Source organism: Calliphora vicina, chromosome 5, assembly GCF_958450345.1.
Source record: "Calliphora vicina chromosome 5, idCalVici1.1, whole genome shotgun sequence".
NCBI lineage: Eukaryota > Metazoa > Arthropoda > Insecta > Diptera > Calliphoridae > Calliphora > Calliphora vicina.
The window spans coordinates 112,206,509-112,223,555 of NC_088784.1; the positions used below are offsets into that span (position 1 = coordinate 112,206,509).

General features: G+C 28.3%; 1 protein-coding gene across 5 annotated transcripts in view; it reads left to right on the top strand.

Annotated features, from left to right (window-relative positions):
- grh (grainy head) overlaps window positions 1-17,047 on the top strand; it is a 187,544-nt gene that overhangs the window by 103,316 nt on the left and 67,181 nt on the right. The gene's annotated exons all lie outside the window — the stretch shown is intronic.

Sequence of the window (17,047 nt, forward strand, 5' to 3'; positions counted from 1 at the left end):
AACAGCGATTTATATGATTATAAAACAAAACTCTGAATAACTAAAACCTATATTTAGTTGTTGTTGTAATATGAGATTTTAAATTTACAAAAACAATATGGGATTGGGATGTATGACAAGAAGGTCTGCCTGCCTGCCTGAGCGAGTCAGTGAGTGAAAGACTTTTGGACGTTTCAATGTTGGCATCGGACTCAATGAGCCTGTAGAATTGATATTTATGCAAATGAGACGTAAATTGCTTACAACAAACAAATTTCATCTATAGTTAGTTGTTTTTGTTGTCGTTTGTCTCTGATATTAAAATCTTAGTTTATTTATAGTTTTCTTTTTTTTTTATTTTTATTTTTTGAAATTTGTGTTTTTAGTTTTCTTCTCCCCGTGAAATAAGAGATAAAATTAACATAAATTATAATTAAGAAAGACAAAGTCACCGTATGCGTGCGAACATGTGACGATCACTTTTTTTTATGTAAAACTCTAATAATATTAATTAGGCTGTGTAAGAATACATAATACCTAAACCCAAAATTAAGAAAAACACACAAACTTACAAGAAACTCATAGCATCCATGTATAAACTATTAATCCTCTGTAATAGTAACTCCTCTTAAAGTTTTCTTTTCTGGTGTGTAGATTTTGTTTAAAGTGTGAAATTAGATTAAAACATTTCATCGACTTTTCAACTGAAAGAAATAGTAATATGTTGTTCTAGTACAAACCTATTAAAAGTCCTTTAAAATAAATAAAAATTGGTTTATTCAAAACAAAAAATAAATTTTGAACAACCAAGATCTAAATTTTTTTGTATGTAAATTCTCATAAGTGTCCGAATATTTAGAATATTTGTGTAATAGAAAATCTCTAGTGCACCTTTAATCTTTTTATAAATAAAATTTTAGTTTTCACCAACAGCTTAATTGAATTGTTCTTAAATCTTATGTTTGGTTTTAAAAAACTTTTCCTAAAAGAATTAGGCCCGAACTTATGTTTTTAGATATTTTGTTTCTCTGGAAACGTGTTCCACTTTTTTAACACCTGTTCGAATATTCTTCTGGTTTCTACAATATATAAAAAAAATATAATTGAACTTATATAGTATTTTTGGAATAAACATATTATATTCCCATTATTTTGAGAGTGCTAAATTACAAAAATTTATGTAAAATGGCCAATTTTGACCAAAATTCGAGTTGTCATGTTTGAAATATTCGATATGTTGAATTTTTCATAAATAAAGATTTTGAAACGTTGAAAAATCGTGAAAAATCACAGTATGCTTAAAAAACACAACGGGTTCAATATAATTGGTTCATTTTTAAATTAAATGAAGTTTTATATATTCTGGATCATAGATAGCAGCAGAGTCGATATAGCAATGTCCGTCTCTAAGTTGAAATCAACTTTCCGAAGCTCCAAAATAATTTACAAACAAAATTGATTCATCAATATATCGGGTATAGTCCCGTCTCGGTTGCTAATTAAAATCGAGAAATGCACAGATTCGTAATAGCTACAGAATTTGTTGCAAACCGAATTTTACCGAAATCCTTCATTAATAACTGAGTTTTGATTGATGATGATTGGCTACAAATTTGTTCAGAAATTTTTTTTTAAACAAATTTTTCCCAATCATTTTTTTCTATCAGAAATTGTTTTTAATATTTATGTTAAAGTGAAAGTGATTTTTGAAATACTGCCAATTAATTTGGGAAACATTTGAAAACATAGAGATCCTTATTTTTAGGGACACAAAAGAGTTTCATTATTGAATGTTTAGATCATAGGGTAGAACTAGAGGCGCAACTGAGAGTAAAATATGTTACAAATATTTACTCTCTCCCAAATTGTATATCTGAGATATACATAACTCAATAACGTTTCTATATATATTTTATTCTATGATTTAGAGTTTATCGGAACATTAAAGGCTGATTGTTCAGCACTTTTTTGTGTAAAGTTTGCATTTGTAAAGAAACTAAGCCAACATAAAAAACAATAATCACTATTACGCCTCTCTTTAAAGTTTCGTATTAAATTTTACATGTTCCATTAGAATTATTTAGCTGAATCAACACACATTTAAAATATTAATTATAATTACCGACAAATATTGCATATTCTAATTTGTTAATATATAATTGTTCTTGGTAATTAAATTAAATAATGTACAAATAACTAACACTTACTACTAACCGCCTTCGTATCCGCGTTTTAAAGCAAACTGTAAAGAAATATTCCCTTCAAAAATTGTTTTTTTACCTTGAGAGCAAATGTATCTAAATGTATTAAAAACAATGGAAATACCCATATGCTCATTCATACGTAAACGATTTATATTAATTCACAATTTTTAGTATTTTAGTATTTTTGATTTCAGTTATAAAATTTATATGTAAATTACTATTTTTTTTTTCTTTCTTTGTTACTTTTGTCCAATTTTTTGTTTTCGAAATTTAAATATTTATTAGTTTTTTTTCCTTTTGGGGATTTTTATACAGATTTTCATTAAGAAAAAAATGATCATTCAACATACATAAAATTAAAATCCCCATTTAACATAATGTGTTTGAGTGTCTGTCCGTCCGACTGTATCTGATACACCTGTATGTAGTATACGAAAAAAAGTGTATAACACAAACACAAATACATACATACATATGTCAGTAATGCGATGGAGATGGCGGTTTTTATTGCTTTGAGATTTGAGATTCTAAAATAATAACGCTGTAAACTAAGACAGTTAGTTAGTTTGTTCGTAAGTCTGGCTTATACGAAAATATCTATGTATATATTGATATGTATGTATGTATATATTTATACTACAAGCTCACAAGCGGACACATGCATACATTGAAACATGATGGCTACAAATTTTCGGGTGTGGGCCATAAATTTCTCATACGTATCGCATTAATTAGCATCAATAAGAGACAACCAAAATGGATGTTGAATACAATATTTTGATATACCAACAGAAAGACAGTGGGACGGACAGACAGGCGGACGGACGATCGGACAGCCTTATACTACACACATTTATTGTGTATTTAAGGTTGTCATATACACAGTATTCACATAGTTATTTAGTTTATTCCAAGTATCGAATTGAATCAATTCATGCACATATTTTTAAGATACAGTGAAGATGAGGAGGGGGCACAAAAACTATATTGAAAGTTTTAATGTTTTAAATGCGACAGCTAAAAAACTAAACACAATATTTAAGACACATGCTTAATTGTATATATGTATGTACATATTTTGTTTATTTATTTTTTCATTTGAAATTTATTTATATGCATTTTAAATTAGTAGTTTACAAAAAAAAAAAAAAAAAAAAATGTAAAAATATTTAAAAATTATTAGTGCTTGTAAAGTGTTTTGATTTGATTTATTTTCGTCATATTAAAGAAATAGCAACAACAGCATACAACCTCAACCATTGAAATTACAAATTTTCGTTAGATATTTTTACATTTGATTTGATTGTATCTGCATGTAATTTGAATACATTTTGACCTCTGTCCGTATGTTAATTTAAAAATTATATTCATACTTACCACATGTGTGTACGTACATACATACATATTTGTGTATAAAATTATTATTATTTTTTTGTTGGTAAAAATACAACCAAGTTTAATTAAAAAATATATGAAATGCATTCGTTAGTATTTTCCAACAAACCCTAAAATTTTGATTATCCAGATGTTTTCAAAAAAATATTACATATTTTGTTTGCTTCCTTTAACAAATGATCGACCCATTAGGTCAGTGATCATTTGTTTTTATTTTTTTTTAACAAAAATGTCCGTCCGTCTGTCCATTAAACTGTCCAAATGCTGACAACAACAACAACGAAGGACCAGAGAAAAGATTTATGACCAATCACTTTTACCAACTAAACAAATTTGCATATTCAATGATCTTCTGTCATCCTTTTTCGAACAATTTTCATATAATGTTCGTTTACATTTTAGAGGTAATTGCAATCCTTTATTTTTAACCCCATTTTTTCCACCCCTTTTTTTACTTTTCGTAATATAAACACACAACACCGCCAAATAAACGCCCTGAAATCTCAGTATCACCACCTTTTGTGGGAATCTAAACAATATAAAAATTCAATTGTACACTGGCACGTATAGCCAGGTACTTACTCGCCGGTATTTTGGTCTTTTAGTTTTTTACCTTTTCAAAAACAAACTAATGCTGTCCAGATGTAAAGGATTAAACCCAAGCTTTGGTCATTAATTATAAGATAGAGGAAATAAAAAACCCTACAAAATAAAAACAATCAAAAAAATAATAAGAAAAGTAACGTATAAAAGAAACATTAATGCTTAACTACGCACAGATGGAAATAAAAATATCTTAAATTTGTTTATTATTTTGGGCTAAAGAAAAGGTTCTAAACAAATTGGAGTTGAAAATAGCCAGCATTTCAAAAATATTTTCTTTTCTGTGAAGCTTGATTGAAGAATTGTTGTCTGATTTCTTAAATTCGCAACAACTTTACAAAGGCCATTAGGAATTTTGTTTGACAGCTTTCATTTATCGATTTTTGGAATATTTCAAAACATTCAACTAAGATTAGAAATCGGACAACACTTCATCACAAGAAATTTCAGCCTAAATCATTACTCCGAGAAATGAAAGCTGTCAAATCAAAGTCCTAATGGCCATTGCAAAGTTGGTTTGACTTTTTTTGATTTACAGATAATGGACATACATTTCATGTTCACTGCACTGCTATGTCGACCTTTGTTATTAAACGATATGAAGAATGCTAAAAAGAGCCGTGGTTAAGTTCACATTTTTAAATTTAAAATCAGTGAATATATGCGAAAGTTGCCCCAAATCACTTAACATTAAACATTTGAGGTGGCAAATTTATTTAAATTACTTTCAAAGAGATCAACCCTTTCTCTATTGGCATTCAAAGTATCAAAGAAATTTTGCCAGTTGTTTTGAAGTTACAAATTTTTATTGTGTGTCGTAATGTGGACCTAAGAGTGTTTTCCATAGAAAGACTTACAGAAATAAATCGGTTCTGGGGTTGTTGCTAATAAAAATCTGTGACTTTAAATATAAATATCGTTAGCTTAGTGGAAAAACGTGTTAAGTCCACTTTTTTGAAAATTTAGATTTTAATGCAAAACCTGGGAATAATAAAAATATACTGTTTACATCGTTTACAATTGCAATTTCACTGTCCTCGTTCTTATACTGTGCGAAGCAAAAGAGCAAAGTCCATTCAGTGGTATACAAACGAGCAAAGTCCATTTTATTTGGTCAAAATTACCATCTCAGTCAAATGGAATAGAGGATAATACTTGTTTTAATTCATTTAATTATTTATTTTTTCATTAAATTTTGAAACAAATAACGCAAATTATAAATTTTTTAAGGGAATCGACTACTGATACCAAAAAAGTTCCTCCATTGCCTTTTGAGAGAAACTTTATCGGCAATAGAGACTTTAAATCAAATAACAGAGTTGATTAGATTAAAATAAATAGAAGGTATTATAAGAAAATGTGGAATTTTACTTAAAAATTCAAAATAAGTAATAGAAAATGAGCCAAGTCCCAAAAACTTACTTATAAGTCAACAGCGCACTTCTTCTACATTGTGATTATTTATCATTATAAATCATGAGTAATAAAACTGCATTAACAAATTTCAAAAAATATTTAAAACAAAGGATTCTACAATGTTGTTTGTGTCTCCTGTAAAATTTGTGAAAATAGACATATCAGGTATGTAGACTAAGGTAATGATACCAAATAAGCATTTTTACTGGAATTCAAGTTGAAAGCAAGTGTAAAGCAAGCTTTGAATTATAGTCAAGCAATTGAATTACATACAGTTATTTTACTTTATTTCAATGGCATTCTTCAGTAAAAATGAAACATAATTCAAGTTTTTTTTGTTTGAAAAATATTTAATTTTTCAAATATTTTCCAAGTTTAAATCATATTTAAGTCAAATTCCTACAAAATGTTCAAGTGCTTGAATTTTTGGGCTTTGATGCTTATTGGGTATAATTTTATATTATGATGGTCTAAATTGGGCTTGGTTTTGTAAAATCTTATATATAAATAGGCCACACGTTTTTTTGTGGTACACTTTTAAGTATGTTATTGTCCACCAATATTGATGAAACCTATATGGTTTAAAAGATTATTTTCTCTAGATGTGCACATGTTTATGTACATCTAAATACACGTGTATTTGTACACAAACGTGACAAATATTTTTGCGTATACTCAAAGTAACTCTATAATTTTGTTATTAGTGGTCGAATTTTGACCACCAGGCGATCCTAGTACTAAATAAACACGCTTTACAAATTTGTATAGAAAACAAGTGTGTTTTAAATTTTATAAAAAAAATTTGCTGCCTGATTTCGTAATCAATTTAAAATCAAAGATCTTTCAAATACAATCGATATTTTCTTATTCAGTTTGGAAACTTTATAAATTTTGTTATTTAAATACTTCTCTTGTGGTTGGATTTTTAAATAAACAGCCTCTACAAAACCATATTTAATGTTACAATTAATTTATATCCAAATACTTTGGTAATTGTATAAATTCCAAAAAGAATATTTCATGTAAACAGCCTTTAACGTCAATAATTATGATTGCAAACAAAAAAAAATAAAGATGCACCTGATCACAAGTATTTCATTTGTGTAAATAAAAGGTCTTCTCAAAATTGACTTAAGACACTTGTTTAAAACTACCAACAACACTCTAGACAATCCTTGTAAGGGCATGATGATGACTATAAGAAAAGAAAAAATAAGAAGGATCATATATGTATGTACCTCTCATACGTATGTTAAGAGAAAACAAAAACAAACAACAGAAAAGATGAAGAGAAATAAATTACGAAATTATTTTCTCACACTTTTTTTCATGAAATCATACAGAATTTGTGTGTAAAGTGTTTTATTTAGCAGGACACGCACATGATAATCCTTCTCAAAATGAATGAATGAATGAATTGTAGTCGTCAACATGTGCATGTCTTTCTGCATTCATCGACATCGTCATACTCGTCCTCAGCTCAACTCAGTTGTGTTTCTTACAATATTTTCCATTTTTATGTTTTTATTTCATTTTAAATAAATGTAATCTCGGTCAAATTTAATAAAACACTTTTTGCGTTTATGAGTTTATACCAAGGGACAGGCCGAGCCAGGCCAACTACAACTCGTTATCATTGAGACGGGGTATTGATGGGAGTGGAAGGAAATGTAGAAGAAGAAACGTCATTATGATTACATACCTTTAGGGCCTTAACGCTAAATGAGTTGAAGAGTATGATGATAATATTTGTCTGTCCTGTGTGCTTGTCCATCTGTCTGTCTGTATATTCGTTTGTGCTCCTTTCAGTTGCATTTTATGTGTTGTGTTGTTTTGTTTTTTAGTTTTTTTTTAAGTGATTCCTTATCCACAGAATGTAAGGATGCTTGGAAGGAATATGTGAACGAATGAATGAATGAATGAAGAAACAGCGAATGTGATCATGAATTAATGGACGTTGCTTGGGTTTTCTTTTGTAGCCGTTGATGATGCATTAATTTTAACTGAAATGGACATTTTAAGATAACATTGTATGGCATAAGAGAGTATTTATAAAATTATAAAAGGATCTATCTGCTCATGATATTAAACCATAAATAAGGGTTGTTTTTTGTTTTGTTGTTTGTACTAGATACCTGACATATTTGTCTTCAAGTCCACTTACATATTTTCATAAATTGTCTTACGGCAAAAAGGGTTGCATGCAGCCTTATGTGATGATCCGTTCTTTGAATTGTAAGAAAGGCGAAGAGAAAAAAATTCATTTGCATAAGCTTTTTCTTAAATTGTGTGTGTTTTTACAGCATCATCGCGTTGTCGTCCTTTTTTTCCAGTTGGCATTAGTAAAGGACGTTGAGAATCGGACATAACTATGTCCAACAATGACACACAAAGTCCTTTCATTGTTCATCCACGTATTGTTCGTTGGAAAAATACAAAAAGGTTGTTGTTTTTATGTACCAGTACGAACGAGTACATGCTCGACCGCATCTTTTTATTTTATTTTTCATTGTTAAATTGAAATTATGCAAATTAATTTCAGTTGTGTTCAGCGCTTCATAGTTTTCTAACCAAAGGGTGCTTTTGTATCCCTTATATTTACGTGGACGTTGTCCGAAGGAATGACAATCCTTTCACATAATTGTATGTAGTTCTTTTCTAAAAGGAACAAACAGAAAATGTATTAAATGAACAAATAAAAAAAAGCCTAAGGTGTTGGTCTAAAGATCTTAAGATTTTCTAGGTCTTCAGCAACAACACAGTGGTCGTTAGCATTTATCATTTTAACAGCAGCATCTGTTCGTTCTAACGGTCGTTTTAGATCAGAAAATCTTTCGTTTTTCTTCCTCATGGGTTGTTGTCTACTTAAGTAAATACAGCTGTTGTTCTTCTTAAATGGATATAAAAGTTTATACGACCATGATCTTATTTATTCGTGGTGTTCTGTGATTGTACAACAAATTTAAACTTTATTTACATTGCAGACCAAATTGAAATTTAAAATTTTCATTTATTTCTTGCGCTGCCTCTTTCCGCTGTCACTTAAAGCAATCGAATCGAACAAATAACTCTTGAGTTCTCCTCTATGATTGAATTTTATTAACCACAACGGCAATTTGTAGCTGTAGTTGCATTTAACAAAATTGCCAATTGCCAGTGATTTGAGTGAATAATTCAAATTTAACAATTCTTTTGTGTGTGTTTTTTTTTTTGTTTTTTGCTTCTCCTCATTGGCAAATCAACAAGATGTTGTTAAATTGAAATCAAAATTCCATCAAGTCAATATGAACATTCATTTGGCTGGTTATTTAGATTTGCATAATTATTTTTTTATTTTATTATTTTTGAGCATAAGTACAAGTGAATTGATTGCAAGCAAATGTATGCAATTTGTATTTTTACCATTGTAAATTATTAGGATGGACCATAAAATGTTAATGTTTTTAAGACAAATAATGATTATTTTGTTTTAAAATAAGATTTCCAAATATGTTTAGTTTAACATTGCCTCGGAAAGTCTGTTGTATTGCTTATAAATTTTTTTGGAAAACTAAAACTGATTTTCTTTCATACATATTTGGGGTATTCACGCGGTCTACTATTTGATCATATTGTCATAATATATTATGGTATTTTAATCAAATGTTTGTTGTGTCTCCAATTGTATTGTACATAAATAAAATTATTTTTTATGAAATATTAAAGGTTTTTTTAAAAGAATTAACAATTTTTTCATAAAGAAGAAGTAAGAAATTTTAATAAAATTTTAGATCGAAAGTCGGGAATTTGAACTAAATTTTATATTGGTGTCGATATTTCTTATAAAATTATTTGAAAAATTTAACAAAATTTGGACATTTAACTTTCATTCATGAGGCACTTTTTCCAAATTATACAAGAGACACACAAAAATTTAAAAAATCCGTTGTTATAAATATTTTTGAAATGCAGTTTTATAACTTAATTGGTATGATTTATAATGATAAATAATCACAGTTTAGAGGAAGTGTGTTGGCGAATTATAAGTCCGTTTTGTGTCTTAGCCCATTTTACTTAGTTTTTTTGGTTAACTTCCACATTTTCTTATAATACTGTTTCTTTATTTTATTCTTTTTAACTTTGTTATTTGATTGTTAATGTTTTTTATTATATTTTATTTGTATTTTAAAGTTTGTTATTTGATTCTAAGGCAATGAAGCAACGTTTTTGACATCAATAGTCGAGTCCTTACAAAATTATGATTAACGTTTTTTTTTTTGATAAAAATTAATAATTAAATGAATAAACTAAGTTTGGCGCTATTATATATTTAATAATTTAGTTATACACAATTCCAATTGACTGAGATAGTAATTTTGCAATTTTTGCTAAGTAAAATGGATTTAGCACGTTTGCATACCACAAACTGGACTTAACACTTTAACTTACCACAGTATAACAACAAGAAAAAGTAAATAATTATAAACGTGTTTTAAGAGAGCAGTTTATTTTTAATTAATGTTTTAACAAACATTTTGTATAAAAATATCAAACATTAAAAGTGCACTTAACATGTTTGCTCAGTAAGCTTCGAATGATATCGAGAAATTCTGTTAAGGTGAGAAATACTTAAATCAAATTTCGAATGGTAAGGGCCAAGAAATTCGGCATACATTTAAAAAAAATGGTGCTGATATTCTTCTTTTGGAAATGATCTCCTTGTAAAATGAAAAAAGTGTTTGCGTTAAAATACAAACAAAACTTTAACTTAGTTATTTAGTCAATTTAACACTTTGTTAGATTATTTGCACAAGTTTTAACTTTTACTTGAAGAACATTTCTAAAATGCATTTGAATATTGCATTTGCATCATGCACGCATACAGTAGGGTGAGTAGATTTGGCAATCGATATTGTGCCATCGATTTTTCGATAGCTTTTGGCATGAGAAAATAAAATTTCCACTATGACATATCAAAAAAATCATTTTCGAGGCGTCCAAATTTCAGAAAAAGTAAAAAAAATGATTTTTTCTCAATTTTTTTTATTTTTGAGGTAAATTTTTTGACTTTTTCTGCAATTTGGGCGTCTCGAAAAAGATTTTATTGATATGTCGTAATGGAAATTTTTTCTCATGCCAAAAGCTGTCGAAAAATCTATGGCATAATGCTCTTAAATCAATAAAATCCGACGTCATGTTGATAAAATACGAGTATAAGAGTAAGTTACAGCAGGTGTAAAATTTCTTGATTTTTATTCAAATTTAAATCGTGAATAAAATCGCGAGTTTTCGAAATTTAAAGTAATAAAAATGGAAATGTCCCTAGGATTCCAAAGGGTATGTGGGGAAAATAGGAAGATCCAAGTTCAAAAATATGTGTTTTTTTCTATGCTCTTTAATGGATTTTATTATATATGTACATAGGTACATATGTATATGTATTTGGGACTATCGAGTACCTTTGTTGGGGCCATCCTAATGTGCAATGTACTTTTAATATGGATAATTTCTTTGTTTCTCACAATTATGATGAATTAGTTTTGTAATTTTATTAAAGAAACAACAACAATAACAATAACAGACAATGAATGCTGTTAATTTGTTCGCTAAATACAGTTTACACACTTGAGAGATCTTACAACTAGATGCCGCTCGCAAAAAGGCTCAAGCTGTTGGTGTGTATGTTATTAGTATGTACTTCATAGTATTTTGCCCACGGCAACGTGGGTGGGTAATGGAGCGCATAATGCGAATTATGCATGTTTTTGCTCTTGTTGTTGCTGTTATTGTAAATGTATAATTGAGCGCGTGCTCGTGCGCATGCTTTTTTTGCAACATGAAAATTAACAAACAAAAAAAAGCAACAGCAACAATAAAAATGTAATGAAAACCCAGTGAACCAACCGACCAAGCAGTCAGCCATGTACTTATATACAATATTTAGATGGAGAAGTGCTTGTTGAGGTGGTGTTAAATTTAAATGTTTTTTTTTTGTTGAGTTCTTCTGCTCTCCCCCATTCATTTAATTGAATTTTAATTTTTGGTGTTGTTGTTCTTGGTGGTTTGTTGGAAACAAATGTCATATTACGCTCAACTACCAATCAGTGTGTGTGTAGGCGTTAAATTTAATTTGTTCGGTTTCATTTTCACTTCATATTTCGTATTCATATGTACATCGGCATTAAAATACACCATGTCTGGATATAGAGTGAGTGAGTGGTTGTGTGTGTGTAGAGTGTTTGGCATTTATAATTTAGAGTTGCAAAGTCAAAAAGTCGCACGCTTTTAGGGCCGTTACAGTAGGCAGTTATTTGTGGTATTCATGGCATGTCGACTCTGACTCTGGCATTTAACTTTAGTTTGCTTATTTAACACAAAAGACCACCGACCGACCAACCGACCTACATACGATCAAACAAACATTTACAAACTAAATCATTTCCTTCCTCTGTGGAAGTAGGCAGCTTAAAAAAAGGAAACCTTACTTCACATGTGCGAATATGAATGTATGTATGTGTGTTTGTGATTGTTGCAAGCATCGTAAATTGCTGCATGGGTATGTGTGTTGTGTGAAAATTTATTAACAGGAAACAACAATGCAAACATTGCACTCTGTGGGACACAATTTTTTATTTTGCACTAAATATTTCTTTTGTTAAAGGAAACGCAGCGAAAATTATAGTGTTAAGACATATACAAGCTCAAGAGTACACACAACAAAGGGTCGTTTTTGCAACTTGTTGCCAAAATATTGGGTTTAATTGAAAAGGGTTGTTTTTTTTACTTTTTGTAAAATTTGCTAATAATGATATTGTTGTCAAATATTGTGAAATACTTATAAAGTCACACAATTTCTTTAAGTATTAAACCCTCTAATTATTTAAACACACACACAATAATGTTTCACTGTCTCAATGGGTTGATATAAAGCAGTGACGTCACACGTCTCACGGGAATTGCAGTATGTGTTTGAAATTTAATTAATAATTTTTATAATTTCACATTAAGACCGCATGCTGTCGACTTAAATGTACATTTTCTATTTAACTGAAAGTGTTAAAATTTCCATGAAGTAGCAAAAAACACACAAAAAATAAAATATTTAATAAATGCTGTTAACATTTCAAATATTATGAACTTTTTGTTGTTGTTTGAAAAAAATCACCGCTTTATTGCTAAAGATGTTGTAGCAGAGTGTGCATCATCTTCATTTTAGAGTTTAACATGCTTATCAATTTGACATCGTGTGCTAATGGCGCTAAATAAATAGCTAAACAATTACTAGCGGTAACGTTAAAGTCTAAACTAAACAATTGTTTATTTAGTAAATAAACAAACAAATAAATGAGTAAATACATGAATGTGTGCCACTGTATGCCGGTTTATTTGTTTGTACGTTTGTCCATCTGTCCGTCCGTCTGTCTGTCTGCCCCTTCATTATAGCGACAAGTGTAAATGCAGATTCAGTAGTTGTACACGATCTTTATTTGTATTGTGGGGTTTTGTTTTGGTTTATTTAGTTTTTCCTTCCTTTTTGTTTTTTGTTTGTGATGAATATGGGCTTATTTGCTTTATTGAAATTTCTAATATTTTTTATTTTGTTTGCAGCTACCAAAGTCAGGTTACACGTAATCAATAAATTTTTATTTGTTTTGGAATTGCAAAGATTGCTAAACAATATGGGACCGAATGCAAAATAAAAAAAATAATTAATACAAAGTCCCATGACTTTTAAACTACTTTCCCGATTTATTAATAAAAGTGGAATTAAACAATAAGAAACAAATAATTTTTGCACAGAATTTCAGAGATGCATATTATAATTTAGTATATAGTTATGGCAACCATAATATGTTACATATAATTGCGGCAATCATATATATGATAATAGTAATTAGGTATATGTTTGAGGAAATTATTTTAATGATGAAGGATTATACATTATTATGATGTAATGATTCATCATGGACATGATTGCCGAAAACATATACTTAATTACTACAATCATATATATGATTGCTGCAATCATGTGAATCGCATATTTAACGTATTGCGGCTGCTGCAGTCATATAAATAATTACTGTGACCATAATAATGTTAAGTAATTATGTTCAAATGATTGCTGTGATCATGTACAACTATATACATATTTTCTTTGGGTTTATTGTTATTAAAAATAGGCCAAATATATATAGCCCAATTTATCATAATATATACAGTTTTTATACACAGTGAAACTAGATTTATTGCCAATCGAATGATTCGGTTGCACACATAGAATTTTTCGGTTCTAGCAACAGAAAATCAGTTAATAAAGAAGAATTTTGGTTAAAACAATTAAACTTCTAAAATATTGCAGGCTTTAAAATTCTGTCACTGATAAATATCCAAAAAAGACCCAACAAAGTAGTATTGATCCTTATGAAATTTTTAGTCGTTTCAGCTATATTTATGTAAAACATGTTTACATCCAAACTACACATTCAAAATAAATCATATTCACGCAAAAATATCTATCATTTGCTAAAGCAGTATGGTAATTAAAATCGGTTCAGTTGAAAAATGTAAGACAACCTCTAACAAATTTTATGTATTTTCATAAAATAATTTTCAATAATTTTTGCTGTTGTTTACTTATTTACAATTAATTGTTTTTGGTCCTGAGTGGGTTAACATACATAGCCTTAATAGTTAAATAAAGAAAAAAAGCATTTATCAGTAATTTTGTAGTTTTTTTTTTTTTGTCAATTTAACACATCTTGGGTATTTCAGCTACTGTTAGCAGAAGCTCTATCAACAATATAATTATAGTTAATTGTTATTTCAACATAAATATAAGAAGATGATAAACAGTAACAAATAAACAACAACGAAAAACACTTTAATGCAAACAAAATCTACTTAATTTAATTAAAACTCATAGACAAACAGCCTTGAAAAATCATAAAAATCTTAAAACTTTATAATGAAATTAAAACATGACAACAAAACGCATAAGATTTTGTGTTTTAAACAAAAAACTAAAAATAAAAAAAATCTGTAGATAATCAAAAGATTAATAAACTTAAATTACACACAAATCATTATGAAAATATTTACAAGCTTGTTGCACTTATTGTTGTTGTAGTTGTTTTGTGTTTTTTGTGGTTGTTGTTGTTATAATTGGTATTTACTATTTACTGCAGACTCATAGACATACGTTCAAACAAAGGTAAATAACTACTCTAATATGTTTTCGAATATAACTACAAACATGCATATCAATACAAAAAAAAATACGACTTGTATGTTGGAGTGTATATGCATGTAGTATTTATACTATAGTCTAGTATATGTACAACTGGCTCTGTTTAGAGAATTACAATTACAATGCAATTAAAATGCAAATGTGCCCACACGTAAATAAAATAAAACAAATCAATATTTTTTAGTATTTTTACACATGTACATTCTACATACATATGTATGTATGTTAGTATGTTGATATGTACATTAATGTGTGTGTTTTGTGTAAAATATATTTACAACAATAATAATAAAATTAATAACAACTACAACAAAACAACCAATCATGGTGTCTGAATAGAAAAAATAACAACAAATACACTTGATTACAATTTGAATTGTCTAAATAAATGGTGTAAATAATTTTTTCAATTTATTATTATTATTATTAAAAATTTTTGTCTAACTAAAATGACAAATATAAAAATTACTGATTGATGTTTAAATGAAAAATTATAAGATACATGTGTATGTATGTATGTATGTATTTTTAAACAAAATTATACATTTTATTTAAATGATTTGAAATCTAAAGTAAACAAGTTTTAAACAAAGTTTAAAACAATCAGCACACGCCAAACAAACCGACACTTTGTGTGGTGTGATACTAGTATGTATAGTAAACCTTTGATTAATTATAGTTTGGATTTTGAAGGAAAAAAACTCAAATCGAAGTAAAGAATATGTATTTTGGACAACAATTAATAATTATTTAAATAAACAGAACTAAACAATATATGTATGTATGTATATGTAAATCAACTAAGTTAAAACAAAAGAGTTGAGAGCTAAACTTGAATTGAATTGAAATTCAAACAATATTGAAATTAATAAGAAACAAAGAATTTCCATAAACTATAATAAAATCTTTTATTGCGACTGCCAACCACAATGGTATTTACCCGGTTTAAATGGAAACTAAACTTCCGATTTGTATCAAATGCAGCAAACACACAGCAACATTCTTTAACGATTACATAACTTCACAACTTAATCTCTAATGCGACTAACAATTATGAAATCAGTTTTGAATTTTATGCGATAATTGTGCATCAAATACCTCTTGTATACATTTTACTGGTCATTTTTTGCTTTTTTTTGAAATCACATGATGTGGTAATTAAAAATCCACTTATTTACGCATCATCGATCATTTACATATTCACTTGTACATGAATGAGTGGATTAAAAAAACTTTTAAAGTTTTAAACCGCTCAAAAAGAGCTTTTCCTTCAAAAGAAATAATAATTAAAACATGCATATTTGTAGATTTATTTTTTGCTGCTGCTGTTTGGTTTTGGTCGTTTGCTGTAAGATTTACATGATCAATCATAAATTTCATTTAAACACAAGGTTACATTGAAAATGTATTTAAAACACAGTAAAATAATACAATATAATCGAAACCTTTCGCTTTTTGTATGGAAAAATAAATTAATTATTAATTCAGACGGAAGTGCGTATTTTACATACTACACATACTTACACACACATAAGTATATGTACATTTGTATATTTATTATGCTTTTTTTTCTCTCTCCTTTTATACACTGTAAACTTTTAGTGTATGTGTCACCTTTTAACCTTGAAAACTTAAATCATAATGTCATAAAAATATTTAAAAAGAAAAAAAAAACTAAACAACCGTTTTATGCATTCAATTTAAACATTATTATTTCTTTTTTATTATTAATTTCATTGTTATAATTTTATTCCAAGCTGTGGTATTTTTTTTTTACTAACTATTAAATATTATTGTTTGTTTCTCATAATACATTTTGTATGATGATGGTTTGAATGGATTCAATATCAAAAGTCATCGTTTGTTAAAGTTTAATCAGCATTGGTAATTGCAATAGCCAACATATAAATTCATACTAACAACAACAACAACATACACAGTAATTATAACAAATACTTATAATAATATTTAAAGAAAGAATGAAAAAAAAAACAATTTAACAAATACGATTACTTACGAGTATGTACAGTAACAGACTGATCGACCGAACGACCGACTAACTGATAGACAAATTCATACATATTTACATGTTTACAAACTAATTCTCACAAACACTTGTTCACACACCCTACCGTCCATCCTGGTTAGGATTGAGCTTTTACAGTTCAAAATTAAATCTGTTGCTGATTATTCTGATTGACTTACACATAATACAAATCAATAC